Genomic DNA, 15,359 nt, shown 5'->3' with positions numbered 1-15,359 from the left:
AACCGAGAGAATGAAGATGAGATTGATGAGAGGGTGAAGAGAAAGAAAAATGAGAGAGGGTAGAGAAAGAATGAGAGTGTGTGTAGTGAGGAGTCCGTGTAATGATTACAGCATGCTTGTTTATATATTGCCAACCATTAGTTTGTGATTCACATTCCTTGAATGTGGGACTCTAGAGTGGTTTGCAGCAAGTTTCTTTTCATTTCTTCCATGTGGGACTTCTATGGTGTGATGTATGTGTTGTAGTGAAAGGCTTTACAATGCTTAATGAACAAGTATCCCCTATAGAGCAAAGTCTTAGGCAAGCTTTCAAGGTGCAGGGTATTTGCATGGCTATGTGTGGCAATGTGATGGTGTGTGGAATGGCTTTGTACACTATGCTGCAGCAACAATGGTAGTGACAAAATCATGTTCATGCCCCTACTTTGAGTTTTGATATCTCAAGCTATAAAGCACCAATCCTTCCAAACTCAAGTGCATCATGAAGAGGGCATGTGATTAGAGAACTTTGGTGTTTGAGAGTCATTGAGATGAGGTTTGTACATGGAGTGAGGGGCTTGCAAACATGCTGGTTCAAAACACTTGAGTGCCTGGGCGTGTGGCTTGAACTTGTGCACAGGCCTTGGCAGAAATGCAGTTGGGTAGAGGAGTGACTTTGTAGCCTTGCAACTTGCCCCCATGCATGTCCAAAATTGGTGATACTGGGCTCAATAGATAGAGGACATGGCAAAGAGTGACTTAGAATCAAGCTTGTTCAAGATAGTGACTTGTGGAGGAAGAAAGAGGCATTGACATTTGGCCCACCATGTGTTTGCTGAAATGCATGCGTGTGCCTTAAGAATCTGCCTCGGCTGCCTGCAAAGTTTGGCCAGTGTTGGGGCATCACTTTGAGGACTTGTATCTCACTCATTATTTGTTCGATCGTTCCAATTCTTCTTTCAATGGATAGAGGAGATGGCAAGGAAGAGAATGATATCAAGTTTGCATTCATGGCATTTCTGTAGAGCTCTAAAAATGGCTGGAGATTTGGCATGCCATGTGTTTGTTAAAATGCCAGGTCATGACCTGACTTGTGACCTAGATTGTGACTTGGATAGAATGAGTTTTCAGCAACTTCCCAACACTTTAACTCTTCATACAAGCTTCATATGAAAAAGTGTCCAACTACAAAGTTGCTCTCCTCCATGAGAGGAACAACTTTGATGTTGGAAATTTTTTCAGAAAATGCCTTTTGCCACGTGTAATCTAGTGCTGAAGTGGACTGCTCACCAAGATTTTAAGGCACCAAAGATTTTCTAAGTGTTGAAAATTTGCCCTTTTGCTATTTTTGGCAACTTTTGTCAAACCTCCTGATTTTATCCATTCTTTGACTTTTCTTGACTGATTTTCCACCAAAAGTCAATATTTGAATAATTCTTCTGATTTTGACCCCAAAAGTCAACTGTTCTGATTTTTCCGACTATTGGTGAAATTCCCGATTAAATCTCCTCCAATCAAATCCAGTCAAACAAACACATCCACATAGTCAGTATGAGAAGCTTTTCACACATAGAAACCATTCCTGATTAAATGTTGACCAGAAGGTCAACTGGCTGACTTTGGTCAAGGAAACCCTGATTTAAAGAACCGGATGATTTGCAAGCCAGTATCCTTCAACCAATGCCTTGGATTGAGACTGAGAAAAACCTAATCCAGGAGGACTTCCATGAACGTAGAGCCACCTGATTACCTTAGATCCACACATCTGGTAGGATATTCCTTGCAACAAAAGTTCTTTCCTGCTGGTCTTTGATTGATACCAATGATATGAATGCATGGGTGTGAGTTATGACCTAAGTGACGTATGTACATGAATGCAAAGCCTAAGTCAGTTAGAAGTTAAAGGGTAGGACAAATTTGGGGTATGACAGCTGCCCCTATTTAATCGTCTTATAATCGAATGTGAGATTGGCGCCAGCCTTTCGAACGTTCGAAGTAGAAGAAGATTAAATACCGAAGACCTGAAATTTGTCCTGAGGAGATGGAGTGGTCTTTATTCTTTTATTTTTGTTTTGATATCTGCTGGGGAAAGAGAATTTTTGTTTTTCTGATGGAAATATTTACAGCGAGTCATTGGATGAATGGTGAGAGCTTGTAACGTAGCCCAAGGTGCCAATACAAGGTTCTCAAAGGAAATGTTTACTACATGGAAGTGGTCGGAGCGGAAGTATGCCTGGTGGGAAGGTAAGATAGACAAGTGTTTTAAAGGGGATACAGACGAGTATCGACAGAATGACACGTACGAGCATCAAAAGGGAGATACAAACGAGTATCGAAAGAATGACACATACGAGCATCAAAAGGAGATATAGACGAGTATCGGAAGAATGACACATACGAGCATCAAAAGGAGATACAGACGAGTATCGAAAGAATGACACATACGAGCATCAAAAGGAGATACAGACGAGTATCAAAGGAATGACACATACGAGCATCAAAAGGAGATACAGACGAGTATCGAAAGAATGACACATACGAGCATCAAAAGGAGATACAGACGAGTATCGAAGGAATGACACATACGAGCATCAAAAGGAGATACAGACGAATATCGAAAGAATGACACATACGAGCATCAAAAGGAGATACAGACGAGTATCGAAGGAATGACACATACGAGCATCAAAAGGAGATACAGACGAGTATCGTAAGAATGACACAGACGAGCATCAAAAGGAGATACAGACGAGTATCGAAGGAATGACACATACGAGCATCAAAAGAAGATTCAGATTTAAGATTTTGGGCTATTGGACCCACTGGGGATTGGGAATTGGATTTGAAAATGGTGTGCCTGGACGAGAGGCGAGGGATGCACAACACAGGGGTTGGATCTGAAAAAATTTCCCGTACGAGGGAAGGGATCACGGAGACTAGGGACGACTAGGCTCGTGTCATACCCTAATTTTTGACCCCCCTGAGATGACATATCTTCAGGATTTTCATCAAGTCAAAGCAAGTACCCAGAGCAGTCACTTCCTCATCTGACATTTAATCAAGGATGTTCAAAGACAAGAAAACTCAGGCAAAGGATCAATTAGTAAAAGGATTAGTCTCTAACACAATCATAGGAGTCAAAAGCTTCACTTTTATGTTCACCTATGATTGATTAGACACCCAGTCCTCTGAGTACAGGTTTACTCAGGTCACCAGACTAGAGTTTTTTAGCCTATCAAGGACTGAAATCAGGGATCACCTTTGGGAAACCCTAAAAAGCTCCAGGACATCTATTAAAGACTTCAATCATCTTCAAATGATCCATACAATAAGATCCACTGGACATCACACCTCAATTCAAGATCCACAGTCACCAATTTCATCTGGTCGACAATTAGGGTTTTTAACCTAATTCATCTGGATAGTTGACTTTTAATCAGGGCATGGATCCAAAACTCAAGACATGATTCAAGAACCTCTACTACCTCAATATAACCCATTTACATCACTCATTTGAGGAGAAGATCTTGATTCTACACAAAAGTCCAAATCTCACCTTATCTGGAAAAAGTCAACTGTATGGGATCACCTTTGACTTTTAAGATTTTTGGTCAAACCATGACTTTCAAGGATCAATATCATCAATATATGGATATTAAAGTCATTTGACCAAAGAAATTCAAGAAGAATCTTCAAGGAGCAAAAAGTCGGGAATTAGGGTTTTTGAGGGCATTATGGGAACTCAAAATTTCACCTACACAACTCAAAAAACTTCCAACATGAAAGTTGTAGATCTTGCAAAATAAAACAACATCTTACAATGGAACTTTTTTCAAAAGATCAATCATTTAAGAGTTTTGGAAATTTTGAAGTTTTAGGTCATAAACACTTAGAAAATTTTCTAAGTGTTTTAACCTAGTTTTCTTCCAACTTTGGCCTCATTTTTCACAAATTTGCCAAAGGATTCTGAAGAAACTCCAAACTAATGATTTGAAGTAGATGTTTAGGGCTTTCCAAATTGTGTTCAACCTTCTCCAAATTCATTTTGAGCTAGGAGTTATGCTTGTTCAAAGTTGGCCTCATGAAGTGAAATTATAGGTCATGCATCATTTTGGAACTTTGCAATTTTGTGCATATGACCTCAATTATGGATGCTACACGACCCATAACACATCTGAAAACATGCCATCCATACATTTTCACCATGCCATGATAATTGAGGAAGATTCCTAAAACAAGAACATGTGATTATGTAATGATTACATTTGAGAATTTATGGCAAATTGATGAATCACCCAAGGAATCTTCTCACCAACCAATTAGAGCTCACTTTGTATCTGAAATGTTCCCTAAGATCAGATAGAATCAATGGATAGGGAGCTGGCTCGAAAATGCAATGATCACACTTGGATATTCTTTGAAATTTCTTCATGGCTAAGAAACCAAATTCACTTCACTAAGCAAGCTCACTCTCTCAATCAGTACTGAATCATTTGCCTATAAATAGGAGAGCATACCTCAGTAGAAAAACACACCAAAGCAACCATATTCCTTGCTTTCTCTTTCTTTTCTCATGCTTATTGTTTTTCAAAGTTCTTTGGCAAGAAGAATCGTTTTCTTCAAACCAGAGCTTATCTTTGGAAAGTAAGCATTCTAACATCTCAAGGAGGTTCATTTGAGGTGATCCAAGCACCTGGATCACTTCTGTAAGTGGAGGAACGCCATTGTTTCTCTCACTTTGGAGCTGTTGCAGTTGGAGGTCCATAGAGCAATTCAGAAGGTTTCCAACAAAGCCAAGCATCCAGGCACGTTCCATAGGAGGTAGTGGAGCTATCCAGATGGCTGCAGCTCGTCTGTAACTCAAGAATCATCACTCTCTATGTTCACTTGAAGCTCAAATCGAAGGAGGTCCATAGAGCAATTCAGGAGAATTGAAGTTACAATAAGCATTCAGTTAGCATCACTGAGTCCCAAGGAAGCTTTTGGGATCATTCATACAAGCCCAGGTGCTCTCTATCATCCTCACGACCTCCATTTTCAGAGGTAAGTTTCTGAACTCCATCTCTTTAATTTAAGTACTCTTTGTGATAAAGCTCGATTCTATCTTGTTCAGCATCATCAGAGGATTGAAAACCCTCTATCATCATTCATTTATTCATCTTGTTTGTCATTTAATTTCAAATTTAGGGTTCATGTGTTCTTAGAGTTTCTGAGAAATTAGGTAGCTATAGTTAATATAAATAAATGTTAGTTACATATCTGGGTTCGTGAGGAAATTTAGAGCAAAATTGATGTTTACATCATGCCATTTAGTTGAGAAACCAGAGAGTTAGAAATTTGAAAATCTTTGAGCTCGAGGAAGAAGATGACTATGGTGGCGCACGAAATTCAAATCCATGGGCTAAGTTTATTTTATTTTGAATGGTATGCGTTTTACAAACGAATTCATCGTTTGCCCTATTGGCCTCACATACGCCCTTAGTCTCCTCATGCCTCAACTCTGGGGTTCGAATCCCCATCGCCCCATACTTTTTGATTCTTTTATTTTTCAATGATTTACCACTTGTTTTGAAACATAACCAAATGGGTGTGTGTCATTGTCACCAAGCGCGCGTTGGCTCAGTGGTGTTGTTTTGGGACTGGTAACATATAGGGCGTGGGTTCAAACCATGGTGAGACCAAAACATTATTTTTACCACTAATTTCCTTCATTTTTCTCACAACTTCACACAATTAATTCACCTATCAAATTAATTCATTTTCACTTCATTTTTCACACACTTGTTATTTAATATACCTATTTTATGAATAATCAAAAAAATCATAAAAATATTATTTATTTCATGTATTTTAATTAGGCTTAAAATAGTATGTTTTAAATGTTTTCTTAAATACTTTAAAATATATATTTTCATTTTATTTTAACCTAATTACTTTGTGAATAATTTTATGATAAAACCCTATTTGTTTAGGTCTTAATTAGGTATAGATTTCATCTTTGCCTTAATTAAGTTGACTTTTGTCAATATTTAAAAACTGTTTTCAATCTCCGATCAAACGGACGATTAAGGTTTTCAAACAACAAAACCTTATATCATTTGAAATCAATTCCAACTGTTTCTCATAAACAGTAAATATTTTTAAATGGGCCTCTAATAGAGTGTAAGTCCCAACACCTTCTTCTCTTCTTAGCTTGTTTTCAAAACTGTATTTTCAAAATCTTCTTTCTGTTTTCAAAACATTCTTCTGGTATTTGAAGGGCATTATTCCCGTTGATACTCTTCAGATACCTATGTGACCTATGTCCATCTTCACTTCTTCTGTTTTCAAAAACCATTAACTGTTTATCATATATATATTCAACTGTTATCCACCAAATACTGTTGAGGCTCTGTACATACTTCTTCAAAGGCCTCCACTCCACCCAGGTTAGGCTTTACAAGCTTTCAATTTACAGTCTTTATTTAAATTACTGTCAAATATAGAACTGTGCATATATTAGTTTAGAACTACGTTTGAATGTAAACCCTAGGACAGTTAAACTATATATATATTATAGGAATATGACCTAGGATTGAGAATGTCTTCCCGGTGAAGGCTCTTTCCTAATTAGAGATCTGTAGTTCAAACCCCCAAGATGAATTATTCGTGGGGAAACATCTTGGCAAAAACCTTAGAATCCAAAAAAATAGGACACATCCACCCAAAGAGGAATTATTCCCGGTGAAACCTCTTACCCATTTGCTTAAAGCCAAAATAAGTTCAAAACCACATAGCTTTCTCTTGTGCTATAACAAGGACCCTCGATGACCCTCGATTAGCCTCCTCTTGGGCTTTGTACAAGGACCCACAGGCTTCTTAAAAGCATTTCCAGCTTCCTCTTGAGCTTGTATACAAGGACCCATCAGGTTTCTTATAAACATAGGAACAGGGTCAGCCTCCAAAAACATGACAAAAATCAGTCTTTTAACAGACAATTTCTACCAGCTGAGTCAAAACCCCTGGAAAGGGTTAGCTTCCAAAAAATCAGTCTTTTAGTAAATAAATCCTTCAATAGAGTCAAAATCCAACAAAAACAGTTAGCCTCAACCTTGGGCTTCATACAAGGCACCAAAACAATAAAACTCCCCTGTTAATAGTCAGCCTCAACCTTGGGCATTGTGCAAGGCAGATAATAGAGTCTCCCCAGTGAGTCCTTCATCATTCAGGTAGCCACAACCTTGGGCTTTGTACAAGGCAGATAAACCATACTTCATGTGTCAAAGATTCCTAACATCTAGGATCTTTTCCCTATTAGAGTCATCCATACTCAGTTTATTTAAGAGTCCGCCACAACCTTGGGCTTTGTACAAGGCAGAAAATAATGTTTTCCCTAGCTAGAGTCAGCCTCAATTCTGGGCTTTGTACAGAACACCAAATAAAATCCATCCAAATAAACACTCCCCAAGTAGAGTCAGCCTCAATTCTGGGCTTTGTACAGAACATAAAAATCCTTGTAAATTAATCCCCAGTGGAGTTTTCTCCCAGAGTCATAATAATAATCAATCAATTAAAAAGCCTCAAGCTTGGGCCTCATACAAGCCAGTTAAAAATCAAAACTTTTATACAGTAGATAGACATAGCTTATCTCTATAGAGAGATCTTTCCTCTATCTCACCACATTCAAACAAACAAACATTACATTTCATTTTAATCAAGTCTCCCATTTAGGATTTTGAAAGGCATGAGCTGGCAGTAAAACCCAGACATGTGGTAACTTTCCCTAATTTGGATGAGCATCTTTCTTTCATTTAAGAGGCATTTGACTGGTATACTTGCACATACACAAGTAAGGTCCCCCTCTTGAATGAAATGAATTCAGTTATTCTGTCACTCTTTTAATGTTTGTGGTGGAATAGTAGAAATACCTCTCTATAAAGATGACTTCATGTCTCTTTACCGTAAACTGAGATTTAATTCAAGCTTCAACCTTGAGCTTCAAGCAAGGCACGCAAAAATAATTAATAATTAATTAGTTCCCCGAACTACATTAAGCTCTGACTTCCATTAGGGATATGTAGGCATGAGGTTCACAAGGAATCTCAGCGAGCTAATAAAATACCAAAAATAGTCAGTCAGTCAGTCTGTCTTTCTTTTATTCAATTCAATTCCTTCTCCTAATACAAAGGAGAAACTTTCCCAATAATCATTAGCAGCTCAAACACATTTAGACACAGAGAAGGTTCCTGTAGAGTACTACAGATATGTAGGGTGTTTAAACACTTCCCTATGTATAACCGACCTCCCGGACTCCAGAATTTCTAGTCTAGGTGAAATCCCCACACTTAGCAAACTCTTAGGGTTTAGTTGAGATCTTTTTTTCCCTTTCCTACTCGTAGGACAATAAGAAAGTTCGTGTGATATTGTAGGAAGAACAGAAATAAAATTCCTCCCACCACGGGCGCATTCTCCTTCCAAATTTCGCGTGAAGGGTCTAGCGTGCCGTCCTCCCAAGTGAAACGGGGAGGTAAAAAAAACGAAACCACAGAAAAATGGCGACTCTGCTGGGGATATAAGTGTTCAAAACCTTGGTTTTTCATCCAAACCAATGGTTGACCTGTTGCTGGTCCAGCCCCAATGAGGAATTAGGGATGCCAAATTCCCCCTCAAACAAGAGAGGTCCTGCCTAACCTCTGTGTCATTTCATGTGTTTCCTGCATTTATATTTGTTTATTTTGTTTATTCTGTATCGGGAAAGGGCTTGATTCCCCCTTTGTGGTGAGAAATCCTATACCCGGATTTGAGTGCAACATAAGATAGGATGGAGGATGTCTTCCCGGTGAAGACCCTCTAATCTTGGTTCACAAGTCTACTCTTGGGATTTGCCTGGCTGGTTGTGATTAACTGCGCCAATGCATTCCGAGACTGATTTGTACCAGGAGGACCTAGAAACACATTAACCCCACTTAAAGCCTTTTTTAGGACGTAGAGCGGTGATTACGAAAGTAATTGTCACGCAGATACTACACTCAGAGAAAACTCTCTTATAGATACCAATCAACGTATCTTTAAGGTTGAGCAAAAACTCTGAGACCCCTAGAACCCGTTCTACAGGTACAAAAATCCTTATCCTTAGTTTACCATTGGGGCGAGGTTTGCGTTTTGACTTCGTGACCACTATACCCTTCAGCGCCATGTTTGTTTAAAACTCTTGTGTGTGCATTCATGCATCATTCATTAATAACAACTAAAAACAAAAGAGTCTTTTTCGAGTCGTTTTTCAAGGAAACTAAATAACGAACGTTTTGAACTTCATAAAAAGAGAGAAACGGAGGAAGGACTTAAGGATCTATACCATGGATTACGGAAGAAAGAGAGCTATGAAATACACCTTCAAGATTCCCCAGGTCGAGGAACTGGGAAAGCTCGGAAAACTGGTGGTCAACCCCCAGGCTTTCAAGGAGAAGTATGGAAAACTTCTGCCTTTGCTCTATACCAACATTGTGGATGGGATCCTTCCCACCTTGGTACAGTTTTACGATCCAACGTATCACTGCTTCACCTTTCCAGATTATCAGCTCATGCCTACGTTGGAGTAGTACTCTCGTCTGATTGGAATACCCGTGTACGCGCAAGATCCGTACTCCGGTTTGGAAAAGAATCCTGACGACATTATCATCGCTGCAACTACTCCTTTGAACGTAGTCGACATCAGAACTCATATGGTGAGTAGAGGAGGAATTCAAGGATTGCCTTCCAAATTCCTGTTTGATCAAGCTCGGTACTTCGTCAGCATCCAAGATATGAGCGCTTTTGAGGAAATCTTGGCTTTGCTTATCTACGGATTGTTTTTGTTTCCTAACATTAACGATTTCATCGACATCAACGCAATTAAGATCTTCTTAATTGGAAATCCAGTTCCAACCTTGCTTGCGGATGCTTATCACTCTGTGCATTCAAGAAACCTGCAGCGAGGAGGATTAATCACATGCTGCGTACCGTTGTTATACGAATGGTTCGTTTCGCACCTGCCAAAGTCTAGCACTTTCTGGAATATGAGGGATGGCCTTTACTGGTCACAGAAAATCATGTCCCTCACTCATACGGACATTGAGTGGTGTAGTCCTGACAACGACGAAACCAAGATCATCTTCAGTTGCGGAAGTTTTCCCAACATACCCCTTATTGGAACTAAGGGAGGAATCAGTTACAATCCAGCTTTAGCCCGTCGTCAATACGGCTATCCCATGAAAAACATTCCAAGTAACATCCAATTGGAGGGTCTCTTCTTCAAGAATATCGACGATCATGGCAACATGCTGAAGAAGGAAATTGTCCAAGCCTGGCGTCTTGTTCACAGCAAAGGGAGAAGATTGTTAGGAAAACATCTTTGCATCTCCCTGGATCCTTACCTTCAATGGGTACGCATCAGAGCATTCAAGCTCAGGATGCCATATCAACATCAAGAACCTATTCCCCTAAGGGAACCAATATACCTTTTCTCCACCGATGTTGAAACACTACAAGCAGCATTAAACAAGGTATGCCAAGAAAGGAATGCTTGGAGGAACAAGTATCGAATCGTCAACACGGAAAATGTTGAGATTCAAAACATCCTAAGAAGGAAGGATGAGTTACTTGAAGTGCTCGATCGACAAGTGACACAATCATCACTTTCTCATCATATCCCTCCTGCTTCCTGGATTATTGATCAGCTCACGTCAGAGAACGCTCAACTCAAGAAACAGAAGAAAATGTTAGAACGTGAAGTCGGCTCTTCGTCAAAGTTTTAGAGTCCTTTCTCTCAGTTTCTCTGTATTTCCTTTTTCAAAGTGTGTAAAAAACGGCGTTTTCGCTTAATTAATAAAAGTCTGATGTTTCATAACGTAATTATGGTGTTTCCTTGAAAAATAATAACTTAATTGCATATCATACATCGCTTTAGTCGTACGCACTGACACGAGAATTGTCGCGGATCTAATAGTCACTTTCCTTTCTCCAGAAAGAGAGGAGGAAAAGGAGGTGAACCAAGACTTTCAAGCTGTCTCATCCATACAACACTCGTTCAAGTCGCAAGAAAATAATGGAAGACTTTGAGCAAGAGAGTGGAGAACTCAGGGAAGAGGTTAATACTCTCAAAGATGCTATTGAAAGGCTCAATAGCATGGTAGAAGCCCTGGTAGTTGCACAGAATCGACCAACGCCAGAAGAACCACAACGGACTGTGGTTTCCGAGATTGTTTCCACTCCTATTCCTCAATATACCATGCCACCCAACCGACCTTGGGGCATGCCGTATAACTTTATTCCAGAAGGGTACATACCCCCAGTTTCTGAAGTTCCAAGAGCAACGGCAATGGGTTTCGCACAACAGAATGCTGAGATTCCAAGATCTGCTGTCATGGCTTCTCCACAGCCCATTATGCATACTTTTCCTCCACAGGGCGGACAAGTATATCATCACGCTCCAAGTGAGGATGCTGGCGTGAATGAAAGATTGGACGAGTTCCAGGAACAGTTTCTGCAAATGCAGAAGGAACTCAAGACTCTTCGAGGACAAGATCTATTTGGAAAGAATCCTGCAGACCTCTGTCTGGTTCCAAATGTTAAGATTCCTCACAAATTCAAAGTACCAGATTTCGAGAAGTACAAAGGGAATTCATGCCCACAAAGTCACCTCGTAATGTACGCTCGAAGAATGTCAACTCAGACTGATAATCAACAATTACTCATTCATTATTTTCAAGACAGCCTGACTGGTACTGCACTCAAATGGTACATGAACTTGGACAGTTCAGAGATTCGTACTTTTCGAGACCTCGGAGAGGCCTTCGTCAAACAGTATAAGTAAAATCTGGACATGGCTCCCGACAGAGATCAACTCCGGGCCATGACTCAAAAGGATAGAGAAAGCTTCAAGGAATACGCTCAAAGATGGCGTGAAGTTGCTGCTCAAATCTGTCCACCACTTGAAGAGAAAGAAATGACAAAAATCTATCTCAAAACTTTGAGTCCATTTTACTACGGACGAATGGTTGCAAGTGCACCGAGTGACTTTACCGAGATGGTAAACATGGGTGTACGTTTAGAAGAAGCAGTTCGGGAAGGACGCTTGAACAAAGAACCAGAATCTTCTATTGGTCCAAGGAAGTATGGAAGTTCTTTCCAGAAGAAAAAGGATCAAGATGTCAGCAATGTCTTGCACAAAATCACGAAGAAATTTCAACCTCAAGTTGCAGCAATAACTCTGGTTGTTAACTCAGCTCCAGCTTATCAACCTCAGGTCTCGCAACAACAAATTCAACAAAGGTCGCAGCAACCTCAGCAGCAGGTTCGACCTCCAAATTACAACAATCGGGCTCCAAGGTATCCTGCCTTTGACCCCGTACCAATGCCGTATGCAGAATTGTTTCCAACATTACTGGCAAAAGGACTCATTCAGACAAGGAGTCCTCCAAATCCTACAAACAGTTCCTCACCATGGTATAAGGCTGACCAATCCTGTCCCTATCATCAGGGGGCACCAGGTCACAATATTGAGAACTGTTTCCCTTTCAAGATTGACGTCCAACGATTAGTGAAGAGCGGAATGCTATCCTTCAAAGATACTAGTCCAAACGTCCAAGCAAATCCTTTGCCGCAGCATAAAGAAGCTTCAGTAAATCTGATAGATCAACACCCTAACGTCATTCAAATCTACGACATTCGTCAGATAGGGGAAAATCTTGTCAAGATGCATGCTAAACGAGCTGGGTACGGCCATGTACCACCTCACAACTACTTCACATGCGATATTTGTCCAAAGAATAATCAAGGATGTGCCGAAGTTCAAGCTGCATTACAAGAACAAATGGACTTAGGATGGATTCAACATATCCGAGCCAGGACTGAACATGACATCAACATGGTTCAAGGATGTCCAGGAGAATACAAAATCTACAAAGTTGAAGATCTTGAAGGATCGGTAGTCAGGTTCCATAAAACTTTAAATGGACTTGCCTACTTTGGAACGGATTTCCATCCTTACAGTAGATGCAGAATTTGTCGAAGAAATTCACAAGGATGTTTGCGTGTTCGCAACGACATTCAAAAGCTGATGGATGATAATACCATTACTGTTCTTTCCAACAGAGAAGATGACGAAGTCTTTACTGTATCTCCTCAAATTCATCAAGTTGAACCAATGCAAGTTAAGTATGATAGCAGGAAGACGGCAGTTGCTCCGCTAGTCATCTACTTACCAGGTCCTGTACCGTATGAGTCCAGCAAGGCTATACCATACAAGTACAATGCTACATTCATTGAAAATGGTAAGGAAATACCATTACCGTCTGTTGTCAACATTGCTGATGTTAGTCGAGTCACCAGAAGTGGACGAGTCTTCAACAGAACAACAGAAAATGTGGAGAAACCTTCGGAGGAAGTACCACATAGGCAAGACAATCATCCGACCAATGCTGTTCAAGCGAGAGAAAATGATGAGATCTTGAAGTTAATCCAGAGGAGTGAATACAACATTGTAGATCAATTACTACATACTCCGTCTAAGATTTCTGTCCTTTCCCTGCTATTGAGTTCTGAAGCTCATAGGGAAGCTCTACAAAAAGTTTTGGAACAAGCTTTTGTAGAACCTGGCGTTACAATAAGCCAATTCAACAACATCGTTGCCAACATCTCCGCGGGAACTAGCCTTAGTTTCTGTGATGAAGATCTTCCTGAAGAAGGAGTGGACCATAATCTTCCACTTCACATCTCAGTTGGCTGCATGGGTGATACACTCACAGGAGTCCTAATAGACAACGGATCCTCTCTCAACGTTATGCCGAAATCAACATTGTCAATATTATCTTTCGAAAATTACCCTCTAAGGAAAAGTCATGTCATCGTCAAAGCATTTGATGGATCAAGAAAGTCAGTTTTTGGAGAAGTAGATCTTCCCATAACTATTGGACCTCAGACGTTCAAAATCACTTTCCAAGTTATGGATATTCCAGCACAATACAGTTGTTTGCTAGGTCGCCCATGGATTCATGAGGCTGGGGCAATTACTTCAACGCTTCATCAGAAACTGAAGTTCATAAGAAATGACAAATTGGTAACCGTATGTGGAGAACAAGCTCTGATCGTCAGCAACCTGTCATCATTCTCCGACATAGAACCAAAAGAAGTTGTTGGAACTAAGTTCCAAGCACTTTCCTTGGATAAGGAAAAAGGAAAGGAGAAAGCAGCGTCTATTTCTTCCTACAGAGATGCAATCCAAGTTGTAAAGGATGGTGTTATACCCCAAAATTTGTCCGCATCTTTTTTCAAGAAAACTCCAATCTGAAAATTAAAAGTCTCATATAATCATGGATTTTTATTCCAACAAAGATCCTGATATATGAAATACTTAGTTTTTAGAATTTTTCTTATACGGTAATTTGGCTTGCAGTTGAATTTATTCTTACGCAAACGCCAAATACTGTTTATTACTTCACACATGCTATTTATTTATTTACAGATAAATAGTACTGACACAATTGGTACAGAGTTAAATCTTTTTTGCAGGCACAGAATCAGGAAACTCAGACTGTACTGGTAACAGTATATTAGTTATTTATTATGTCTATGTTTTTAACAAGTCATGTAAATAAACTTTCATTTTTCACATAAAACAAAAAAACAAAAACAACAAAAAAAGAAAATTAACTTGGACTGTTGATTTTTCACTCTAACTGCTACGTCAATACCTGAACAGTCAGTTGACAGCCAAACTGCTGGCAGTACAATTCTCAGTGTTTTGTACCATCAATCAAATCAATCTTTTACAATTCAAAATTCCAAGATTTTTGTTCTAGAAGTCTTCTGAATATCACGCGATTAGCAGAAACTCAACACTGCACAAAAATCAGGTACGCTTAACTGTCTCCTACATAAACAGTCCCTGACTAGGGTTTTCTTGTTTTTACAGGAGAAACAAGTTTTTGAGAGCTCAAATGGATTTCATGCACATCCATATATCTCAAAGTACCATCATACAAATTTTCAAACTTCAATTCACTCAGACGCACAGAGCAGCTCAAACAGTCAACAGACGACCCGTTTGACCAAAAAAGTCAACAGACAGTCAAAAATGAATTTTTTTGTCAAAGTCCATATTTTGTCAAAGGATTCATCATTTGATCATTGGATGATCATAATTCATCAAGGAAAGATCAAAAATCAACAAAACCCTAAGATTCAAAATTAGGGTTTTTGCCTGAAAAGTCAACTCAACTTTGACTGATCATAACTCTCTCATCCTTCATCCAAAAAATTCAAACCAAAGCTCATCTTGAAGGAAATTCAATTATCTTTCAAATGCCATTGATCCCATGGTCATTGGATTCACCATTTGAAAAATATGATCAAAGACATTACAG

This window comes from Vicia villosa, linkage group LG7, assembly GCF_029867415.1.
Source record: "Vicia villosa cultivar HV-30 ecotype Madison, WI linkage group LG7, Vvil1.0, whole genome shotgun sequence".
Lineage (NCBI taxonomy): Eukaryota > Viridiplantae > Streptophyta > Magnoliopsida > Fabales > Fabaceae > Vicia > Vicia villosa.
The sequence above is the reverse complement of the archived record's forward strand: the minus strand, read 5'-3'. Positions refer to the sequence as shown.